This window comes from Hemiscyllium ocellatum (assembly GCF_020745735.1).
Source record: "Hemiscyllium ocellatum isolate sHemOce1 chromosome 27 unlocalized genomic scaffold, sHemOce1.pat.X.cur. SUPER_27_unloc_7, whole genome shotgun sequence".
NCBI lineage: Eukaryota > Metazoa > Chordata > Chondrichthyes > Orectolobiformes > Hemiscylliidae > Hemiscyllium > Hemiscyllium ocellatum.
The window spans coordinates 1,029,906-1,047,160 of NW_026867516.1; the positions used below are offsets into that span (position 1 = coordinate 1,029,906).

General features: G+C 46.5%; 1 non-coding gene across 1 annotated transcript; it reads right to left on the reverse strand.

Annotated features, from left to right (window-relative positions):
- Positions 1-2,077: 2,077 nt before the first annotated feature.
- On the reverse strand, positions 2,078-2,149 carry trnaw-cca (transfer RNA tryptophan (anticodon CCA)). Its single transcript has one exon. It is a non-coding gene; the product is annotated as a tRNA-Trp (tRNA).
- Positions 2,150-17,255: the final 15,106 nt, after the last annotated feature.

The window sequence follows — 17,255 nt, forward strand, 5'->3', positions numbered from 1 at the left end:
GTCCAGGGAGCAGGGAGGCAGATTGAGAAGCAGATGTTCTTGAAACTCGTCCCTGCTTGCAATTCTGGGAGCAATGTACAATGTATTTCGTACTGAACAAGTCTCAGCTGCTTCAGGAGGTGGCTGCAACCATGGCTGGGGGCTCGTTAGTCTGGGATATGATTCTAGCTTTGGGTCTTCTAGTATATGCAGCCGTGTGAGAGTTCCCGGGTTCCAATCCCAGGCGAACTCTCATTTCTTAAATTGACATGAGCAAAAATGCCCGATCAATTTTCTCAAAAAGCCGCTTCTTAAATAAGATTGCACTGCCTGAATTAGGGACGGCGCGGAGCCGCCATTGCAGAGAACACGGCGAAGGGAAACACGTGTTGAAAGTGAAAACAAGTATTGCAGATTTTTGGCCCGCGCAATCCGAGTCTGAATGAATCCTCCACCTGTATTACGCTCAATTCTGAGTGTGATACTTCAGGAAGCGGGGAAGTGAAGTGATTGCAGACAGCACTGACCAGGTTGAAGTGAATGGTGCCGTCCTGAGGAATGTCAGCAATGAAGGGAGATTGGAAAGTTTGGGGCTGCTCTCTTTGGAGAGCAGAGGGCTGATAGCTGGCCTGATTGAGGTTTTCCACATCATGGGGGTTTTCGACAGAGGAAATAATGCAGTGAAAATGATCCCAGGCCTGAAAAGATCGAGAACGATTTGGCAGAGATTTAAAGTCATCAGGAAAATAAATAAAAGTGACATTAGGAAGACCGTTTTCGCACAGGGAGCGGGGCCAGTAAATCCCTGTCTGACAGTGACAAAGAGGCAGATTCAATGGACACAAAAGGAAATTCGGTGGACATGTTCAATGTAACAACGTGCAGATTTACAGAGAACAGGCGACAGAGTGGACACGTATTTACGTATTGTTTTGAACCAGCAGAGCTAAGGTGGGCTGCATGGCCTCAGTCTGCGCTGTCACGGATTTCGTGATTCTGAGTGAAATCGGAGTTGGACCAACAGAATGGAGGAAATTTGACAACGGATATATTCTGCCCAACAGGATACTCCATTACAGCAATGAAGGTGTTTTGACATCATTCTCGAAGGTGCATGACACAATGCAGATTCAAAACTGAGGATTCATTTGAATCACTGAATAATTTGTTTACAGTTATTCAGTTGAGGTGAGTGGAGTTGCGCATTGGGAGCCACTCCAGTTGATCTGTCGAAGCCGTTTTCTCCTGTGTGATAGTCCCACCAGCACTCCAATTTGCTGTGCTTCCAGTCAGTAGATACAGATTACTGTCCCATACTGATACATGGGCTTGTGAAGGTCTGAGTGCTCTTCTCCTGTTCTCTGTCGGCCTCCTATGATCCGAATAATCAAACTTCTCTTCTCCGAGAGTAGGAATAAACTGGTGAAGGTGAAACATATCAGTTGCGGTGTGTCCCATGTGCAGGAGGCCCTGCAGTAATTCCCCACGCTGTCTCACACAGCAGCATCCTCTCGGTGAATTACACTTGGCAAAAAAATCGATTGAACCAAATCAGTGTCCGCCACAGTATTTTAGTGACACCGTTTATAAAATTCAGGCTCACCGTTAATGTGGGGAGGGGGCGTCAGACTGTAGTTTCCGCTCCTTATGTTGAATAAAGATAATTTTAACTGTGTCCAGTGAGAGGAAAGAATTTGCTGTTGGTGGGAAACATTTCTATCTGAACTCGCTGTCACTCTGCTGCAACAGGAGGAGCTGGGACCTCCTGATGGATTGAAATATAAAGATGGGAGGTTATGGATTATACTGTAAAACTGTCGGTATAATGTTATTCACACCGCGCTGTCACCAACTGACCGAAGAGGCTGTGTTTAAATCCCGTGATGAACAGTTCGTGTTTTACTTCTCACATTGTGGGGAGCTGAGCATTTACCCAAACACTGGGCACACCATCTCCCTGACACAGTGTTCACAAATCAAACTGACAGCAAAGCTTCACGTGTGATCGAAAGATTCCGCAAAGGAGACTTAGCTCAACAAATGCACAGAGGGAACACAATCCTTCCTTGAAGGTGAAAGGTAAGAAGCCCATTTTTAGTGAGCCTGACGTGATTTGAACACGCAACCTTCTGATCTGGAGTCAGACGCGCTACCGTTGCGCCACAAGCTCACAGGGCACTGGTCGCTTCTATTCATACTTAAGGGAAGTGATCGCACTACAATGATTTTCCGTTTTGAGTAAGAACGGAGATCAACAGTTCATGTCTGTTCTGTTTCTCCCCCTCTCTTTCTGTCTCTCGAAACAATTTCCAACTCTGTCTCAATGAAAATCTGAAAGAATTGCGGATGCTGTATATCAGAAACAAAAAACAGGAGTTGCATGTGACCCTTCCACAGAACTGATGGTGATTGGGAAAATGTCGGTTTATATGCAGGAGATATTGTGGGAGGAATCAAGGACAATGAAAATGAAATGTCAAGGCTACATGAGAAAAACAAACCAGTAAAGTTGCTGAATGACTTTCTGCTGTCCTATTCGATTAAAAAAGATGACAAGAAATACAGAATATAACTTCAGTGCTAGATTAGAATGTGAAAAACAATAGCCACAAAGCTTTTATAACAGTGAATAACATCAAATATATACCATATGAAGCAACATATGTCTACATTTAAATCAACGGGCCAATCCGTTAGATTCTGCTCCATCCCATGAGTAATTACACTTTTAATTCTGAACATGAGGAAAGTAGTAATCTTTTTCCTCAATGCAAATTGTATCCACTGTCTCCAGTCAATAAATATCTCTGAGAACATCGGAGTCAAGTCACAGCGCTGTCAGATGAAGGGGAAGCTGAAATAACGCCACACGCTGCTCACGGGCACATTTTACTTTCCCCAACTCAACGCCTCAACCACTGTGGCTCCTGGGAGTGGAAAGGAAACAATCACCAAAACCCAGTCTTAGTTTTGTGAATCTTCAGAAAATAAGCAAACCTTCATCCCTTCGGATTTTCTATCCTGGGCTGACAGGGATGGGTTTTGTCACTCTTTTGTCGGATATTGCAAGTGGATGTTGTGCAGAAAAGCACCACAATGCAATCTGATCAATCAGGACCTGGATGTTTTCGGTCTTTGAATGTAAGTGTTGTGCTCCAGAACTTTGTTGTTCACAGTTTATAATACTAATCTTCCCAGTCCCCTGTATCACTTGTCGAAAATGTTTAATTTGCGTCTTGTAATCCTTTCACTGTCTGCTAATTAGTGTTTTACCTAAGTTATCTTGACCTTGCATACCTCAAGCCTCAAGCTAATTTCACGAGAAACCTTCTCCAGTTCAGAAGCCAACTGTTAGTGATGGCTCCTTTTCTTGTACCGTATCCAATTTCCGATCGATGTTGTTAATGTCCCTTTTATTCCTTCAGATCTATGTTTCGCTCACAGGGCATGAACAGAACTGTCACCAAATACATTTACCAATCTACGTTCATTCTATCGATTGTATTAGCATTTTCAACATTTCTCATCAAAATACCTCGAGAGACTTTCATCACCATTTTCTGTGAACAGTTCTACATTAGCTTTGCTGAATGAACCCCAAATTTCTTGAAGTGGCTCCTTATTTTCGGCCCTGATTATTCATCTCTCTACGCACGGAAATGGATCCTTCCCACCCGCTCTGTCCCTCATCAATGTGTGTAATTCAATTCAATCTCCCATCAGCCTCCTCTGTCCTGATCAAATCCAGGGGAATAGGAGACGTTGGGGCTATGGCGCTAACAGGACAAGTCCAGTACTCACCTTTCCTGTTAGAGCAATTCCATGAGAAATTTTTGGCCACAACTTTGGGAGTGTAGTTGTGGCCGAACATTTAAAGTGCTGGCGTGGAGATCCTTTGGGGCTCCCCCGCCCTGGGTGGTAACCTGCTGACTATGCTTTCTTCTCTGGCGATTTTAAATGACTTCCTGTTGTTTGCATTATCGCTCAAACTTCACAAAACCCGTCTCAATAAAGTCCCGTTTTCTCATGTCTGGGAATTGATTGCCATGCAGGAAACTCGTGTTCGGAACAAACCGCGTACCAGACTCAAAACGTCAGCTCTGTTTACCTTTCCACAGATGATGCACGACCTGTTGGCTTTCTGCAGTATTCTCTGTGTTTATTAGGCACAAGTGCAGCTTTTCATTCAAGATCTTCAATTCCTGTCCTCTGGTAACTGACTCTGGTCAGTGGCAATTGGTTCTTCTGATCATTAATCTGCCCATTCCCACCGCTTCTTCTCCCATCATTACCAACAGCCCCAGGAAATCTCCAGTTAAACTTCTTTGCTCCAAAGCGAACATTCCCAACCTTGGGAATGTCTCCCCACAATGGAAATTCCTCATCCCTGGAAATGAAGCATGGCGTACACTTGGGAAGAGATTTTGGCAAAATATTGTCAGTTAGGGAATGGAAAATTGTTCATGAAGCAAAACAGAAATCCCAGTCTCCAGCTTTGTGAACCTTTAGAAACTCTTTGGGAAGCGGATTTAGATGAGAATGAAAGATGAACCGTCCGACTGAGCAGAGACAGTCCAGACACCGTCCCCTTGTTGAAGAGGCCGGGAGATTGACTCTGATGTTCTCGGGACATGAACTGATCTGAGACATTGAAAGAATTGTCGTTCGTGCACATCAGGAATTCAAACACTTTCTCGCCTCCGAGCCAATGAGGGAACTCGGGAACAGGCAAAACACTGAAAGGCTCGAAGGGCGACGGTCCCGGAGGAAGATAACTAGTTCCTCGTGACATGGATATGTCTGCAGAGGGTGGGATCAGACTGTCCCCGGTGTCTCCACAATGAATGTCCCAGGCATTATTAAGGAAAAGTAAAAGTGATAGACGACAATTGTAATTCTAGGCGGGGCAGGCTGAATTATGAATTCACTAATAGCCTCCCCTAAGTGATGGCGCAGTACCCGACCTCGCCTGTCTCTGTGGCGCATTTGGTCAGTTCGTTCGGCTGTTAACCGAAAGGTTGATGATTCGAACCCATCCAGGGACGCGTAGTTGGCTGCTCTTCCTTGGCTTCGTGGCTTTGTGCCCTTTGACGGGGTCAGGCGAATGCTATTCAAACGGAAACCTCCTCCACAAAGGTATTATTGTCTAACGTAAGGGACTGCGGATGCTGAGATCCCGAGAAATAAAAGAAAAACTCGGCAGATTTGACAGCACCTGTCGGAGAAAACGGAATTCTGAAATGCTGTGTCTGATTCTCTTTCCAAAGATGTTGCCTGACCTTCTCCGTTCCTCCTGAATTTTCTATATTTGTGTTTAACTGAAAGCGCATTTCATCTTTTGCGATGAAACTCTCGCAGTGTGCAGATATTTAAACCTTTCGAATCACTGAAGTGAATGGATTCAAACAAACTCTGCGATGATTCACTCTTTCTCAGCTCCGCAGGCAGACAGACCTGGGAAATGAAGCTGTCAGTGTAGTTCTGTATTCGTGGACTGAGTGGTTTATGCGATGGACTTGAAACCCATTGCGGTTTCCCCACGCAGGTGTGACCCCTGCCGACTACAAAATGAGAAATGTCGTCGACAAGAAACGGAGCTTGCTCCCCGGCTTCTTCTTTAAGATTCAAATCAGTGGAGGGGGAAAAATATTTCACTCACATTGGGACTGGTGGGAAACTGCAACCCACTGCCTGTTCGGGTGGAACAAGCAGATATCCGCAGAGCTTCTTTTGAGGCTATGAGCCAAGTGTCTGCAAATGAGACTAGAACAGTGAGGGACATGAAATCGTGATCGAAATGAAGCAGGCACCTGAGGACAAGGGTGTTTCCTTTGCCAGTGAAAGATACTGCTTCACAAAGTTGGGACTGTGGAAGGGAATCAGTGACGCTGATTATCTTTGGTTGTTGACCTTGTGACTGTTCCCATTGCTGCGCATGTCCGTGTTAGCGTCAGAACTCTGCAGCATGGTGGCGTTAGATACGCACAGGGCCAGGGCGCAATGAATGACGCATCTGTCTCCACCTACCTGTTTGAAATCCAGCTCACAGCTTCTTCACACACCCCAATTAATCTTTCTCATTGTCCTGAAGCCGGCAAACGGTTTGAATTCCCGATCTGCGGGAATGAGAATCTTTTCACTGTCTCGCGTCAATAAATGTCCCTCAGAACATCGGAGTCAAGTCACAGCGGAAGCTGGAATAGCCTCACACGCTGCTCACGGGCACATTTTACTTTCCCCAACCCACCGCCCCAACCACTGTGGCTCCTGGGAGTGGAAAGGAAACAATCACCAAAACCCAGTCTTAGCTTTGTGAATCTTCAGAAAATAAGCAAACCTTCATCCCTTCGGATTTTCTATCCTGGGCTGACAGGGATGGGTTTTGTCACTCTTTTGTCGGATATTGCAAGTGGATGTTTTGCAGAAAAGCACCACAATGCAATCTGATTAATCAGGATCTGGATGTTTTCGGTCTTTGAATGTAAGTGTTGTGCTCCAGAACTTTGTTGTTCACAGTTTATAATACTTTTCTTCCCAGTCCCCTGTACCACTTGTCGAAAATGCTTAATTTGCGTCTTGTAATCCTTTCACTGTCTGCTAATGAGGATAGCGTTTCCGTGTTTTACCTAAGTTCTCTTGACCTTGCATACCTCAAGCCTCAAGCTAATTTCACAAGAAACCTTCTCCAGTTCAAAAGTTAATGATGGCTCTGTTTCTTGTCAGCTTTTTATTGAAAGAGAGTTGGAAATTGTTTCGAGAGACAGGAGGAGATGGGGAGAAACAGAACAGACATGAACTGTTGATCTCCGTTGTTACTCATAACGTAAAATCATTGTAGTGCGATCATTTCCCTTAATCATGAACTAGAGGCTACGCGCGGTTGGTGAGCTTGTGGCGCAGCGGTAGTGTGTCTGATTCCAGAGCAGAAGGTTGCGTGTTCAAATTACGTCAGGCTCACTGAAGTCATCTTCTTGCACTTCAAATAAGGAAAGGAGTACGTTCACTCTGGATATCTGTTGAGTCATTCATTCAGTTGGTGACAGCGCGGTGTGAATAACATTATACCGATACCTTTACAACATAATCTAGAGACTCCCAGCTTGATGTTTCAATGTATCAGGAGATCCCAGCTCCTCCTGTTATAGCAGAGTGACAGCGAGTTCAGATAGAAATGTTTTCCAACAACAACGAATCATTTCCTCTCACTGGACACAGTTAAAGTGATCTTTATTCAACAGCAGGAGCGGAAACCACAGTCTGACGGCCTCTCTCCACATTAACGGTGAGACTGAAGTTTATAAACGGTGTCAGTAAAACCCAATGGCGGATATCTATTTGGTTCAATCAGCTTTTAGCCAAGTGTAGTTGAGCGGGAGGATGAAGCTGTGTGAAACAGCGTGGGGAATTACTGCAGGGCCTCCTGCGCATAGAACACACCACAACAGATGTGTTTCACCTTCACCAGTTTATTCCGATCTCGGAGAAGAGAGGTTTGATGATTCGGATCATAAGAGGCCGACAGAGAACAGGAGAAGAGCACTCAGACCTTCACAAGCCTGTCACCACAGCTGGGTCATCGTGGCCCGTGTATCAGTATGGGACAGTAATCTGCATCTACTGACTGGAAGCACAGCAAGTTGGAGTGCTGGTGGGTCTATCACACAGGAGAAAACAGCTTCGACAGATCAACTGGAGTGGCTCCCAATGCGCAACTCCTCTCACCTCAACTGAACAACTGTAAACAAATTACTCAGTGATTCAAAGGAATTCTCGGTTTTGAATCTGCATTGTGTCATGTACCTTCGAGAATGATGTCAAAACACCTTCATTGCTGTGATGGAGTATCCTGTTGGGCAGAATATTGTCAAACTTCCCACGTTCTGTTGGTCCAACTCCGATTTCACTCAGAATCACAAATTGTGTGACAGCGCAAACTGAAGCCATGCAACCCACCTTAGCTCTTCTGGTTCGACACCATAATAAATAAGTGTCCCTATTTGTATCATTCCGTCACCTTCTCCCTGTAAATCTGCACATTGTTACATTGAACATGCCCACCGAATTCCCTTTTGTGTCCATTGAATCTGCCTCTTTGTCACTGTCAGACAGCAACTTACTGACCCCACTCCCTGTGCGAAAACGGTTGTCCTAATGTCACTTTTACTTATTTTCCTGATGACTTTAAATCTCTGCCAAATCGTTTTCCTTCCTTTCAGGCCTGGGAGCATTTTCATTACATTATTTCATCTGTCTAGACCCCTCCATGACGTGGAAAACTTCAATCAGGCCAGCTTTCAGCCTTCTGTTCTCCAAGGAGAACTGCCCCAACTTTCCAGTCTCCCTTCATTGCTGACATTCCTCGTTCACTTTAACCTGTTCAGTGCTGTCTCCAATCCCTTCACTTCCCCGCTTCCTGAAGTATCACCCTCAGAATTAAGCAGTAATGCAGCTGCAGGATTCACTCAGAGTCGGATTGCGCAGGCGAAAAATCTGCAATCCTTGTGTTCACTTTCAACAAATGTTTCCCTTCGCGTATTCACTGCAATTGGAGCTCTGCCCCATCCCTCATTCAGGCAGTCCGATCTTATTTATCGAAGCGGCTTTTTGAGAAAATTGTCCGGGCATTTGTGCTCAAAGTTTGTCTGGGATTGGCACCCGGGACCTCTGACACAGGCGTGAGAGCATTTTCACAACATTATTTCCGGAGTCTAGATCCTACATGACTAGGAAAACTTCCGTTCTCCGAGGAGAGCTGTCCCAAATTTCCAATCTAACTTCATTGCTGACATTTTTCAAACACGGCACCACTCACGTCAAACTGTTCAACGTGACCGCCAATGATGTCACTTCCCTGGTTTCTGCCCCATTCGTACTCCAGGCAGCCCGACCTCGTTTGACCAAGGTGCTTTTTGGGAAAATTGACCATTCAGTTTTGGATGAGAAAAGAAACGGTGGCTCGTCTGAGATTTGAACGCAAGACCTCTCACAAGTCTGCGTAGGAGAAGAATCAAGGGGAAAGTTATACCCCTCGACCAACAAGCCACACACCAGGGGGACGGCCCCGCCCCCACCTCTTAAACCAGCTGAGCCTTGCTCAGTGTGAAATACATTTGACATTGCTCTAAGAATTGCAAGCGGCAGTTTCCAGGACAGCTGTTTCTCATTCTGTCTCCCTGCTCCCAGGATGCTGCTCTTTGTCCCGTCCTCAGGAACCCCGCTCTCGCCACTGGCAGCTAATTAAACCATTCTGTTTCTAAACTAATCTCTGACATGCGAGTAGCCAGTGACAAGTATTGCCCTCCTCAATATTGTGTACAGAGAACAGGAGAAGACCACTCAGAACCCCATGAGTGTGTCACCTCAACTGTGCATATTGGAACAGGATATCAACGTGAAATGTTTATGGCGAAGTGTTTTAGGATGCCGAAGAGAAGGCGAGGTGCCTTTCTACGGGAAAGCTGCTAAAAACGACATTAAGTGAATAGGAGTAAATGGTTTCACTTCTGGGTTATAGTCCCAACACGCACCCGTTGTGCCATTCTCCTGCATCACACAGCAGATTTTCCAGAGAAGCATTCAGCTTTTCATCTGGCGTGTGGCAGGCACGTTTCAGAACGCCGTCAAAAGACCTTCACTGCTGTCGTGTCATTTGCCGTTGTGCAGACATATCGCCGATGTGCAAAAATAAACTTTGCCTAAATTCCCACATTCTGTTTTTATGAACGGTGATTTCGCTCAGAATCACAAAATTTCATAGTGGTCATAGATACACTTTGCGAACACCCGGAAGAAATTCTTACAAACGTACCTGGGGAATTTCGGTTTCAAGGCTTTTGAACTTTAAGTAGAATGAAGGGACGTTTGCCTCGAGGCTGCGTAACGTAGAGATGTGTTCCCCATGTTAACTGGTAGTGATTGACCATCCCAGTGCTTCCCGATGCAGGGCTGCCTGACCTACAGGGAGGTTTCTTTGATAAACTGTCCCGGGGCTTCCAGCTGCGCCGTGACGTCATAGGGCGAGCCCGCGGTGATGGCCTGCAGCTGCTGTGACACAATAATGATGCTGGCCCCGGAACATGAATACTAATTAGTTCATGAGTCACGTGGTACTGAATCATTCTATGGAATGTTCTTTCAACTTCACAGATTTATATATGAGAGGACGTAAATAGGCAGGTCTTACACCTCGGGTCCACTCTTCCTTCACTCGCAACACCCAACACCCACCTCCCATTGTCCCAAGGCACTTCCCCCTGCAACCGCCGAACGTGTAACACCTGGCCGGTTACTTGCTCCCTGCTGAATATCGAAGGGCTCGAACATACTCCCAGTTAAAGCAGCACTTAACCTGCACATTTGCGACAAACTAGTCCACTGCATTCGCTGCTCATAATATCGTTTCCCCAACGGGGCATGAAGTATAAACTGAATGATTGCTTCGCAGAACATTTCGGTTCTGCCAGCAAAAAAAGGCCCTGAGCTTCTGGTTTCCTGCCACTTTAACACGAAACCTGTTCCCTGGCCAACAAATCTGTCTCAGGTTTGCAGCAGTGTTCCAGCAAAGCTCAGCTCCAGATGGAAGAACAACGTCTCATATTCCACTTCAAAACCAGACAGCCCTCCGGTCTTCAAGATCCAGTTCCATGACTTCAGGGTGTGAAATCCCCCATGTCCTTGACCCCTACCACACGCATACGAGCCCTTCTTATCTCATAGTCTGCTACGACACACTACTTATTGCTAGCCACTAACGGTCTCCATTAACAGTTATTCACCCTCCCACACGGATCGTTATTCACTCTTTTGTCCCTCCTATTGTTCTCTCTCTGAGCTGGCGGGAAAGAGAGTAATGTAAACTGGAGACTCTGAGCCAGCTGAAACTTGCTCAGTGTGAAATACATCCCACTTTGCTCCAAGAATTACAAGCAGCAAAGAGTCCCCAGAACATCAGCTTGTCATTCTGTCTCTGGGATGCGGTTTCTGACATGCGGATCGTCTTGTCATTCACGTCAGAACCGGCGTGGCGGAAGGGACGAAACCACAAGGTATGCGCTTCCAATGTATCAGCTCAGTGGCATCTCAGAGAAGTGATTTTGCGATTCAGTTCATAGGGAACCGAGGAAGAACATGAGAAGACCACTCAGACCTCCAAAAGCACGCGACTGGAACAGTGTGAGAGTGTCGGCGTGATACTTGGTATTGAGACAATCAAAAAGTCGTTTGACAGGCAAGATGCCGAACGGAGTACCATCAAAAAGGGGCATTAGCAGAGGATAGTTTCGATCCCTCGACCTCCGGGTTATGGACCCATCGCGCCTCCGCTGCACCACTATGCGCCAATGCACTATGCACCTTTCCACAGGTCCCTTCAGCCTTTCTCTGGCGCGTGGCATGCACGTTCGCGTCTGATGTCAAAGATCTCCACTGCTGTCATCTTATATGGTGTTGTGCAGACGTATGGAGGCTGTGTAAATCTAAACTTTGTCTAACTTCGCACATTCGTTTGGTCGAACTGTGATTTCACTCTGAATAGACGCCATGCGGCCCACCTTCGCTCTGCTGGTTGGACACAGTAAGTCAACGTGGGTCGCTATTCGCATCATTCTTTTGCCTTCTCCATGTAATTCTTCTCATTGTTACTTTAAACCTGACCACCGAATTCCCGTTTGCGTCTATTCAATCTGCCTCTTTGTCAGTGTCAGTTAGGGATTTACTAACCCCAACCATTCCCTCAGGGAAAGCGTTCTTCCTAATGTCACTTTTGGTTCTTTTCCTCATGACTTTAAAACTCTGCCGAATCGTTGCCGATCCTTTCAGGCGTGGGGGCATTTCGACGACACCACTTTTTCTGTCTAGACTTCGCATGACTTGGAAAGCTTCAACTGGACCAAATTTCAAACTTCTGTTCTCTGAAGAGAGCTGTCCCAAATTTCCAACCGACTCTCATTGCTGAAATCCGTCAAACACCGCACGTCAACCTATTCAACGCTCTCTCCAATCATTTCACTTCCTTGCTCTCTGCCCCATTGGTACTCCAGGAAGCCCAACCTCGTTCAACGAAGGCGCTTTTTGAGAAAATTAAACGGGATCCCTATACACTCATCAGGAAACGCGGGATCTCTCGCACGTTTGCGTCGAAGAAGACCCAAAGCGAGAATCATACCCCTCGACCAACGAGCCGCACAGCTTCGGCGGCTTGCGCCCCGCTCTACTTTTTGAACCAGCTGACAGGGTGCGGATGTTTTCTCTGTAGCGTCGGAGGCTGAAGAGTGACTTTATGGAGGTTTACAAAATTAATGAGGGGCATGGACAGGATAAATAGGCAAAGTCTTTTCCCTGGGGTCGGGAGTCAAGAACTAGAGGGCATAGATTTTGGGTGAGAGGGAAAAGATATAACAGAGACCTAAGGGGCAACTTTGTCACACAGACGGTGGTGCGTGTACGGAATGAGCTGCCAGAGAAAGTGGCGGAGGCTGGTACAATTGCGACATTTAAGAGGCGTTTGGATGGATATATGAAGAGGAAGGGTTTGGAGGGATATGGGCCGGGTACTGGCAGGTTGGACTAGATTGTGGTGGGATATCTGGTCGGCATGGACGGGTTGGACCGAAGGGTCTGTTTCCATGCTGTACATCTCTATGACTCTATGAACAGCTGCTTCTCATTCTGTCTCCCTGCTGCCGTTTGCCCGTCTCCAGGGACCGGGCCCTCTCTACCGGCAGAAAATTCAACCGTTTTCTTTCTAAACTTTTCTCTGACACCGGAGTGACCACTGTTGAGCATTGCACTCCTCAACATATGGTCCAGAGAACAGGAGAAGACCCCGCAGACCTCCACGAGTGTGTCATCTCAACTGTGCACATTGGGCCAGTGTATCAATGTGAAATATTTACGTCGAAATGTTTTGGGAAGCAGATGAGAAGGCGAGGTGCAGAACAGAGTGCCGTTATACGGGAAAGCTGCTAAAGACGACATTGAGTGAATAGGAAAGATGGTTTCCCTTCTGGGTTATGCTCCCATCACGTACCGGGGCAGACATATCGCTGAAAAGCCAATAGCAACTCTGTCTAAATTGCCACATTCTGTTTTTACGAATCGTGATTTCACTCATAAGCACAATTTACCTGCTCCCTCCTGAATATCCTTCCAGGCTCGAACATACTTGCCAGGTGAAGCAGCACTTTACCTGCACATTCGCTGCAACCTAGTCTACTGCATTCTCTGCTCACAGTGTCGTTTCCCCAGCGGAGCATGAAGTATAAACTGAATGACTGCTTCGCAGAACATCTCGGTTCTGCCCGCAGGAAAAGGCCCTGAGATTCTGGTTTCCTGCCACTTTAACATGCCACCCTGTTTCCTGGCCAACATCTCTGTCTCAGACTTGCAGTAGTCTTCCAGCAAAGCTCAGCTCCAGATGGAAGAACAACGCCTCATATTCCACTTCAAAACCAGACAGCCCTCCGGTCTTCAAGATCCAGTTCCATGACTTCAGGGCGTGAAATCCCCCATGTCCTTGACCCCTACCACACACATACCAGCCCTTGTTATCACATAGCCTGCTACGACACACTACTTATTGTTAGCCACTAACGGTCTCCATTAACAGTTATTCACCCTCCCACACGGATCGTTATTCACTCCTTTGTCCCTCCTATTGATCTCTCTCTGAGCTGGCGGGAAAGAGAGTAATGTACACTGGAGACTCTGAGCCAGCTGAAACTTGCTCAGTGTGAAATACATTCCACTTTGCTCCGAGAATTACAAGCAGCAAAGAGTTTCCAGAACATCTGCTTGTCATTCTGTCCCCGGGGATGCGGTTTCTGACGTGCGGATCGTCTTGTCATTCACGTCAGAACCGGCGTGGCGAACTATTGCAGGGAAGGCACGAAACCACAAGGTATGCGTTTCAACTTTATTAGCTCATTGGCATCTCAGAGAAGTGGTTTTGCGATTCAGTTCATAGAAAACCGAGGAAGAACAGGAGAAGACCACTCAGACCTCCAAAAGCACACTACTTGAACCGTGTGAGTTTCGCGAGAGTATCGGTATGATACGAGGCATTTAAACAGACAGGAAGTCGTTTGACAGGCAAGATGCTGAACGGAGTACCATCAGAAAGGAAAGTAGCTCAAGGAGACATTAAACATTGGCAGAGGATGGTTTGCGACTCATCGACCTCTGGTCGATGGGCACAGTACGCTCCCGCTGCGCCACTCAGACCTCCAACAGCATGCTCTTTGAACAGTGTGAGTTTCACGAGAGTATCGGTATGATATGAGGCATTCAGGAAGTCGTTTTCCAGGCAAGATGTTGAGCAGAGTGCCATCACAAAGGTGATGTTGGTCCTTGAGGATTGTAGCAGAGGATGGTTTCGATCCATCCATTGTTACTTTAAAAATGGCCACCGAATTCCCGTTTGCGTCTATTCAATCTGCCCCTTTGTCAGTGTCAGTTAGGATTTACTGACCCCAACCACTCCCTGTGGGAGACCGTTCTTGCGACTGAGCATTTACCCAAACGCTGGGCACACCACCTCCCGAACACAGTGTTCACAAATCAAACTGACAGCAAAGCTTCACGTGGGATCGAAAGTTTCCAAAGAAGACTTCGCTCAACAGATACCCGGCCTGAACGACCGCCTTTCTTGATTTAACATGCAAGCAGTTCTTTTCAGTGAGCTTAACATGATTTGAACACGCAACCACCTGATCTGGAGTTAGACACACTGCTGTTGCGCCACAAGCTCTCGGAGAGCCGTTGACCTCTATTCATAGTTTAGTGAAGTGATCGCACTACAATGATTTTACGTGATGAGTAACAACGGAGATCAACAGTTCATGTCTCTCCCTCCTCTTTCTGTCTCTCGAAACAATTTCCAACTCTGTCTCAATAAGAAGCTGAAAGAACTGCGGATGTATATCAGAAACAAAAACAGTAGTTGCCGGTGACCCTTCCACAGAACTGATGGTGATTGGGAAAATATCGGTTTATATGCAGGAGATATTGTGGGAGGAAGGCGGAGATCAGGACAGAGCCCAAAGTGAAGGAAGAACTGTTGGACAGAAAAAGGAGTTGATAACGATTTGCGTGGGAGGGTGAATAACTGTTAATGGAGACTGTTTGGGGCTAAGTAGTGTGGAATGACAGACTATGTGATAACAAGGCTTGGTGTGTGTGGTAGGGACGAGGATACTATGGATTTCAGGCCCTACAATTATTGAATTCGATATTGGGACCGGAGGGATGTATGGTCCCCAAGTGGACTATTCGGTGCTCTTCGTTCTGCTGGCGCTGAGCTTCGCTGGGACAATACAGCAAACCTGAGACAGAGATGTTGGTCAGGGAACATAGTGGGGTGTGGAATTGGCAGGCAACTGGAAGCTCAGGTATTTTTTGCGGGCAGAACATAGATGTTCTGCGAAGCAGGCACCCAGTTTATGCTTAGTTTTCCCCAGTGCAGATGAGACCACATTGCGAGCAGTGAATGCAGTAGACGGTAGCGGGGAGTGCAGGTAAAGTGCTGCTTTACCTGGAAGATATGTTTGGACCCTTGGATAGTGAGGAGGGGGCAGGTAAATGGGCTGGTGTTACACATTTGGCAGTTGCAGGGGAAAGTGCCATGGGACTATTGGGGTGGGAATGGGGTAGGCTTGATGGCAATGAATGAAGAGTGTACCCAAGGTATAACTCCTGCCCATTTACCTATTTGCCAAATAGAGTAATTTGTTAAGTGTGTACAAGGAAATTTTCTAATTCATACTGTGGATGTACAAACTGGAGAGGGTGTAAAACCTAAGGGCCAGTAATCATAATTATATTAACATTAGAATAGTGATTGAAAATAATATATCAGATCTAAATGTTGAAGTCCAAATTTGGAGGAAGATTGAGGTATTCGACAAGATCTTTCAAAAGCTGTTCGGGGCAGTTGTTTGCAGGTTAAGGGACTGCTGGAAAATGGGAAGCCTTCAGATATGAGATAACAAAAGTCCAGACACAATATATTCCAGTTAGGGTGAAAGGAAAGGCTGTTAGGTGTCGTGATAGATGTAAGGAATGCTGGAGGACTAGAGAAAATGATATTTTGGTTTAGAAAAACAGGAAACATATGTCAGCTACAGACAGAGAGATCGAGTGAATCCTAAGAGTATAAAGGCAGTACGAGCATGCTTAAGAGAGAAATCATGAGGGCAAAAAGGGGACATGAGATAGCTTTGGCAAATAGAGTTAAGGAGAATCCAAAGGGGTTTTATAAAAACATTCAGGACAAAAGGGTAACAAGGGAGAGAATAGGGTCCCTCAAAGATCAAAAAGGCAGCTTATGTGTGGAGCTGCAGTAGATGGAGGAGATGTTGAACGAATATTTTGCATCAGAGTTTACCGTGCAGAAGGACATGGAAGATATAGAATGTGGGGAAATAGATGGTGACATGTTGGAAAATGTGCACATTTCAGAGGAGGAGGTGAAGGATGTCTTGAAATGCATAAATGAGGTCAAGTTGAAACAAATGTCTTGTGGTTTCGTCCATTTCCCGCAGTAATTCGCTACCCTGGTTCAGACGTGAATGACAAGCATGTCAAAAACCGCATCACGACTCAGACACAGTTCCCCCACTATTAGGACGGATACCACCGATTGTGAGTAACCTCAGAGAGAGAGAGAGACAGGCAGTCGCCGTGGACTCGATGGGCTGAACGGCTTCTGTCTGCGCGAGAATGGTGCTACGTGTTTATGCCGTCCCACTGCCTGTGTCTGGGACAGAGAGGCTGCGGGAGCAAAACTGGTTCATTTTTAACTGTCCCTTCCGTCTTGGACTGCCTGCAGTCCCTCAGCTCAGGGCCGTGGGGAATGACTCAGTGAGTGAAGGTTTCACTCGGATTCTCTTCATCTGGGACGGATGTTAACTGCTGCGCGGTAGCAACAAAGAAAGCGATGCGCACTTTGCAAGAGACTTTCCGTAAGATTGCTGCGTGAAGACGATTCCTGATCGGGGTCAAGAACATGGGGGAGTTCAGGCCCGAAAGTTATGGAACTCGATATTGAAGACCGGAAGGCTGGAAGGTCTCCAAGTGGAGAATGAGGTGTTGTTCTTTCATCTGGAGCTAGAATACTGCTGCAAGCCTGAGACAGAGATGTTGGCCAGGGAACAGGGTGATGTGTTAAAGTGGCAGGCAACCGCAAGGTCAGGGCCTTTTTCCTGCGGGCAGAACCGGGATGTTCTGCGAAGCAGTCACCTAGTTTATGCTTCATGCTACATTGGGGAAACGACACTGTG